Genomic DNA, 7,921 nt, shown 5'->3' on the forward strand with positions numbered 1-7,921 from the left:
CGGTGGCCAAGAGGTAAAACCAACACTAGCAAAGACACCTGAGACATTGAAGAGGAGTTCATCCTCACTGATGATGACTTCATTACTGGAACCAAGTTTGGATTGCCTTCGATCCAATTCTTAGATCGTGCCTACCCGAAGATGGAATCGAGTATGGCTAAGACTGTTGTCCTCAAGTTGTTGGGTCGAAACATTGGCCAAAACACTCTAACCAATAGGACTTTTGCCTTATGGAAACTATCCAAACCTTTCACTCTCATGGATTTATATAACAAGTACTTTCTCACTAGTTTCCAAGACAAAACTGATTATACTAAGGTGTTGGAAGAAGGACCATGGATAATTTATGGCCAATATCTTATAGTTCAACCATGGTTCATGGATTTTAGCACTTCCCAACCATTCCCTACGACAGTCATAGCTTGGATTCATTTTCCGAACTCCTGGAATCCATGTACCGAGAAAGGGTTCTTTATAATATCGGCAAGCTTATCGGGAAGATTACTAAGGTTGACTTCCACAAAGGCACAAGCAATAGGAGATGCTATGCTCGCGTGGCTATGTACATCAACCTCAAAGCGTCGCTCATTTTAGGTGTTCTTATAGGTAATAAAATCCAAAATATTGAATATGGAAACTTACCTCTAATCTATTTTACTTGTAGCAGGTTTGGACATCTCAAGAACAATGCAACAACAATGGTAATGGTTAAACGAGTAATCCCTAACCAGTGACAGAGCAAGTCCATGCTGTGGTCGATCTGGTGCAGTTGGAAAACCTGATGCCAAACCTCCAAGATATGATAAATGAATCATATGTTCACTGGATGGTCATGGAGAGGCATCACCGTCATCAAACCGGAAAGAAAGAGAAAAATGAAAAGTTTCAATGTGGACACAAATTTTGGTCCAAGATCGGCTGCACGTTCAGAATCGTCACACAGAAATGGTAAACATATCACCAATAAGGGAGGTAATACGAGAGGTAAGGATATTGTTTCTTTTCTAATAAAGAGCCTAAAAAGATATCTATTTCCATAGCCAGATTCTCAAGTGATCAAGGTTGTATTTAAAGAAATAAATCTTCTTCCCAAGTGGACACTAAATCCATGCAAGACGCGACCCTCACTATTTGAATAGTACTCCCCAAAGCTTGCAACTTACCAACCTGAATAGTATTGGGGAGCAAGTTAATGTTGAGTTTCTTTCTAACATCAACCCCTTGTTTGATAATTCCTTTGGTCTTGAGGCGCATGTTGTTAACACTAATATGGAACCTAAGTTTCATAAGGCTGTTAACATTCTATCCAAACAACATTCTATTAGTGGAGAAGAGGTAAGACCTTATTCAAGTGTTACCAACCAGAAATTTACAAACTCTAAGGAGAGAACCTCCTCTTATGTTATTCGCAATAAGGGCATTAAAATAAGGATAAATGATCACACAAACAATTTTTAGAATAAAAATTATAAATTTAATCTAATTTAATTAGGGACCAAATTACAAGATTTCATAATTTACATCCTGTTTTAGAATCTACAGGAAGCTCAGGGACCTAACCCTAAATTTCCTCATTTTTTTGTTAGTGAAAAAATAAAAAAAGGAAGCTGTGCTAGTTTGAACCCATGACTTAGGGCATGACTGACCATCACTCTACCAATAAGGCTAGGTCACTATTTATAATTAATTTAACTAAAAATATCTTATTTGTTTTAGGCTCAATTTTAATACCCAAAAACCCATTTCCCCTCAGCTCGTAAAACTCGAACCCATCCCAAAAATCCCCAAATTTCACCTAACCTTGACATCGACCTCCACAATTTACCCGCTTTGGCCATTGTTGTTGTACTCTCTCGCCACTAGTCGAACTAGTATCCTCTCACACCCCGCCCCCAACCGTCAATAACCCCGAATTGGTCAACGATCATTGTTAATCGAATGAGGAAAATACTTGCGTCGCCATCGTTATCTTCCTCGATTTCAACTATTCTAGCCGTCGGTTAGCCTCACGCCAACCATCGTTGAACTCTCAGTCGCTATCCGACCAAAACCCAATCGGGTTCGTCGCCCATCGTTGCTTCGTCACCAATCGCCAATGTAGTCTTCTCGTTGTCTTTATTCGATTATTTCCCCGTATTTTGGCTTGATTAGATGTTGAATTGGGTTGATATTGTTTTATGGTTGCTCGTAGAATGCTTGAGCGACCGACCCGACTCTGTCACCACCGTCACATACTGTCACGTACCGCCGTGTGTATGTGGGGCTCGTCCTCGCCCCAGAAAACCTTCTAGAATGGTCCATGAGGACCAAATCGATCAAACCTAGTCTGAATCGGGTCTGTTTGACCGAACCATATCAACCCAAATAGACCTAAGTTAACCTGAACCAGTTTGACTCGTTGACCTTGACCCAAACCACTGACTTTGACCTGACCGTTGACCTTCCCATTGATCGTTAACCAGACCCGTTGACCTTTGACTTTGACAAAAAAGTCAAATTTTTCTAAAAGTCATATTTTTATGTTTTCAGCATCCTGAGTTCGAATCTAAAGTTCGTTTTGTCAAATTCGAACCTGAAAGCCTCTGAATTGACCGTCAAACTTGAATATGTATATGTAATTTAAGTAATTTAAGTAATTCAATTAAGTTCATTTAATTTAAGGCCAATAACTGATTAATTTATGGTGATGTCGTTAATTAAGGTACACATGGATCTCTTGATCATTTGTCTGCTCGACTCGGTTCTTTCCGATCTGCTCGACCGTGAGAGCCTGTGATTACTCGTATAGTTCTGTAACCTTATTAGATACTTAGTTTAGAATACTACTTCGATAATAATTTTGTTTTGATATGACTTAGGTTCTCGTACTATCGAAGAGCGTAATGAAGTCGGTGCTCAATAGATCTATCGGACTGATTCTTTCTGCGAGGTGTGTTCCTTGTGTGCCATATAATTGTTTTAAATATATATTTGAAATATCATGTACACATGAAATTTTTATCTGATTTGTAATGTGGCTATTTTTTGACTAGTTTCATATAATTTATCTGTTTCAAGTCTGATATCCGATTTACTAAAAGTTTAAGCATGATTTCTGATTATGCTATCTGATAACTATTTTTATTGAATTAATTTATGTCTGAAATCTAATTTTTCTGCTACTACTAATAATGGTATGAAAACTATTTTCTTCGGGGTACTTTGGATCTGGTATGAAGTCTCTGCAGATTCATCTCTGATCAAGCTAGTAATTCCTTATATATGTTCAACACCGATCAATTGGTAATATACCTAAGGTGACCTTGGGTGGGCGTCTATGCCTAATGGGCCTAGTGGTAAGACCTTATGGACCATAAGGTACTCCCTTAGGGTGACACATCTGCTATGTGCATTGGGTAAGTCCTTCTGGGCTTGAGGGCACACCTCTCAAGTGTGTACTTACGCTTTGGCTAGGGTAAGACCTTATGTACCCAATATGCTCCCTTAAGTTGACATATATACCCTTTGGGTATACGGTAAATTCTTATAGATGCAGTTTTGGGGAACTGCATAAGGTGTTAGGTTGGAGTGATATTCTGTATTTTAAGCCAAAACACTACTGACGTTTTTATAACATGGAACTTAATTGATTTGGAAACTTAACTGCATGTTTTATTTCTGCACTATTAGAACACACTATGCTCTCTAGCTCACTCCCCCCAAAATTTTCTCTTTCGGATAATTTTTGGATAGATGACCCAGACTTGACACTTGAGGGCTTGACACATTCGTACATTTTGTTGTAATATTTTTATCTTTCGAATTGTCATTATTTAGGGTAACAAGAGCCTAATTATTTTGAAGTACTTGTCTTGCGACGTATATTGCTTTTGCGACTGATGTTAGAATTTTGTCGATACTGATTTGTTAAATATGTGGTTTAACTTAGTTATTTATGGTTTTATATATTACTTGAATTAGAACTTATTATTAATAATTATGTTTTTAAAAGGTGATTATTCATAATATGGATTTAAATTATCAAAGAATGTTTTTGGAAAATTTTACCGCAACTCACTAGATCTGGTCGTAACGTATAGGTTGAGTACAGGGGGTTACATTTAGATTGGTATCAAGGCTTTTAGTTTTTAAACCTAGGATTGTGATTGAGCTCAAACTAAAAATACAGTTTTAAAATGTTTTACAAATAAGTCATGAAGGTCATGTCACTAAGTTTTTACGAGTTTAGTTGTGTGTGGTACTCCAAGTGCCAATCTAATCCTAGGTTTACCCTTCTATAATGAACTCGAGGTTTATCAAGATGAATTCTATACGTGGTCATCGACCTAGCTGTGAGCGAGGTCGAGAGAATAGATTTACAGACCCCCATAGACGAGATATATGTATATCCTCTACCTCCGATAGATAATTCTGCCTCTGCTGCCACGATGAATATACTTCTACTCTTGGTATATGTTTGACTACACCGGTTAGAGTAGCGGCATTTTCTGAGACCGAGCCTGCTAGTGTAGTATTAGATGAGAATCTCGGTAGTTAGTTTCTTCAGTTAATTCAGGGAGTGGTTCGAGCTGCCAGTGTTACACTCGAAGTTTCTATCTCTCAGACTCTGATTGCTAATGGAGTTAGGACCTTTGGAGGCCCTACTGGTGGAGCTCCGACTAAGACTGAGAACTGACCTTGTGATACTGATTGAGGTATGAATTAGTAAAGTTTAGATCCACAAATGTGTTATTTGGGTGATGTCTCTAAGTTAGATGGGAATGTCCACACCTGGTGGGAGTCTTTTGTGAGCAGTGTTATGGCTGATTGCTTGACCTGGGATTTCTTCATGGAGCGTTTTAGGAGCTATTTTCTGGGAGAGTAATAATTAGCTCAGAGATGATAGCAGTTTCAAGACATAGTTCAGGGAGATATGATAGTTTCTGAGTATGAGGTCGAGTGTTTGAAGTTGTTGACGTATGATTCTAGTTTGGTACCTACCAAGAGGGATAGGTGCCAAAAATTTGCTCAAGTATTCATATACGAGCTGCGTCGTCTGGTGGTGACTCATCAAAATGAAGTGTTCGATGTTGTAGTAGAGAGCTCGACTTCTTTAGCGTCTTGATAGAGATAGGGTAGATCGAGAACGATCTAGGAGACCTTTTGGTTAGACCGAGCCTTTTGCACGCTCTGTTGAGAAGACTCGTATTGTTTCTCATTAGGGGAGTCATACTGGTTCAAAGCCTGCATCACCTCTACCTCTATTAGATAGTTGAGGCGATTCTTCAGGGATTTACTCCGATACCAATTTGCGAGTATTATGGAAATCGACACAGGGAGGAGTACCGTAAGAATATGGGTGCATGTTAATGTTGCGGCACTAGCGAGCACTTTCAGAGGAATTGTCCGCATCTAGAAGCTATCAATCGGACCCCCGCTCAGGCACATGTACGTACTCAGGCTTCTGTTAAGACTCCAGCTAAGAGTCACGATCAGGATAGGACTTCCAGATTTATTTCTAGATTTGATAGTAGAGCTCTCTCGCAGAGTAGAGGACCAACTGCTTTTGAGTCTCGACAGTCTACCCTTGTTTATGCTACCCGATGTTCTGGTGATCGAGTTGAGCCTAAGACTTCTACAGGTATAGTTATTGTTATTTCTGTTTTTTGTAATGCATGTCTTATAATGTCATTTCTATATTCGAGTTTCGTACCTTAAGACTCTTATATTTTTTATTTTAAGCACTGAGACCCCTGTTTATGTTCCGAGTCTAGCGAGATTTTCCGTTATCATCAATAGAGTAATTAATCTTTGTCCTATGAAGAAACATTTAAAGACCTAGTTTTCATTTTTTTGTTCGACTCGAATGAATTTCGATGACGAAATTCTTTTAAGGGGAGGACAATTATCACACCCCCACTTTCTAGAATAAAAATTATAAAATTAATTTAATTTAATGAGGGACCAAATTACAAGATTTCAAAACTTGTAACCCAGTTAAATCTACAGGAATTTAAGGGACCTAACCCTAAATTTTCCCATTCTTCTAATCAATGGAAAAAATAAAAAATAGAATTTGGTAATTGTGCTGGTTTGAAGACATGACCTAAGGCATGGCCTACCATCACTCTACCAATAAGGCTAGGTCACTGTTTATAATTAATTTAACTACAAATGTCTTATAGTGTTTCAGGCTCGGTTTTAATACCCAAAAACCCATTTCCCCATCTCATAAAACCTGAACTCATAAAAAAATCCCCAATATTTCCCCTAACCCCGATATCGACCTTCATGATTCTCCCGCTCTGGCTGTCGTTGCCGTGCTCTGTCACCACCAGTCGAACCATCATCCTCCCGAACCTTGTCCCCAGTCTTCAACGACCCCAAATAGATCACTAATAATCGCTAATCGAGGAAGAAAAATCCTTGCGTCGTTGTCGCTATCTCCCTTGATTCTGACCATTCCAGTCGTTGGGTAGCCTAACGCCAGCCACCGTTGAACTCCTCATCGTCGTCTGATCAAAACCCAACCAGGTTCATCATCTATCGTTGCTTCATCATTCATCTTTGGGGTAAGCTTCTCGTTGCCTTTATTCAATTATTTCCCCATATTTTGGCTTGATCATATATTGAATTGGGTTTATATTGGTGTGTGGTTGCTCGTGGGATGCTCAGCTGACTGACCCGACCCCGTCGCCACTATCACACGTTGTCTTGTACCACCTCGTGGGCGTAGGGCTCGTCCTCGCCCCATAAAACCTTCTAGAATGCTCCAAGTAGACTGAATCAGCCCAACCCAGCCTGAACAAAGTTTGTTTGACCGAATCCAATCAACATAAACCGATATGAGTCAACCTGAACCGACCTGAGTCAACCTGAACCGGTCTGACCCGTTCACCTTGACCTAAACCGTTAACTTTAACTTGAACGTTGACCAAACCCGTTGACTGTTAACATTGACCAAAAAGACAATTTTTTTGAAAAGTCAAATTTTATGTTTTTTGATGTCCTTAGTTCAAATTCGAAGTTCGTTTTTTTGAATTCGAAATTCGTTTTGTCGAATTCGAAGTTCATTTTGTCGAATTCGAAGTTCGTTTTTTCAAATTCGAACCCGAAATCCTCTGAATTGACTGTCAAACATGAATATACATATACAATTTAAGCACTTTAATTAAGCTCATTTAATTTAAGGTCAATAACAGATTAATTTATGGTGACTTCGTTATAAGGTACTCGTGGATCTATTGACCGTTCATCTGCTCAACATGGTTCCTCCCGATCCGCTTAATCACGACAGCAATTGATTACTCGTATAGTTTTATAACCCTTTTAGATACTCACTTTAGAATACTACTCCAATAATAATTTTGTTCTGATATGACTTAGGTTATCGTACTGTCGAAGAGCATAGTGAAGCTGGAGACGTAGGTATAATTGACTGAACTCCGTTATCAATTTCGGGTGTTATTATTTCGTTTTTATTTCACATTTATTTCGCATTCTCACTAATTTGATTATAGGGAAATTACTCGTTTAATTTTCCAACAGTAAGGTGAGTCGTATTTAATCCCTCAAAATTAGTAGTGATGAGTGGTGCTCGGATGACCAAGTTCTCAAAACTGAAATTCTATTTTTTTCGGAAACCTGTATAAGGATGACTCTACGAGCTGTGATCGATTTCCTATAAGAGGGGTTTTTCCTAGGCTTTTGACCGATGATATCGGTATTCTCAATGGTACTGTTACTGATGAGGAGATTAAAAACGCTTTATTTGACATAAGTTCGCTCAAGTCCCCAGGGGTCGATGGGCTTCATGCAATGGGACACGGTTGGCCCTATGGTCTGTAATTGGGTTAAAGGGATTTTCAATGGGAATTGCATCGAGGTTGTTATCAACAAGATTCTTTTAGTCCTTATCCCGAAAGTGAATAATCTAGAGTCT

The sequence above is a fragment of the Hibiscus syriacus genome, unplaced genomic scaffold, assembly GCF_006381635.1.
Source record: "Hibiscus syriacus cultivar Baekdansim isolate YM2019G1 unplaced genomic scaffold, ASM638163v2 tig00110338_pilon, whole genome shotgun sequence".
Classification (NCBI taxonomy): Eukaryota; Viridiplantae; Streptophyta; class Magnoliopsida; order Malvales; family Malvaceae; genus Hibiscus; species Hibiscus syriacus.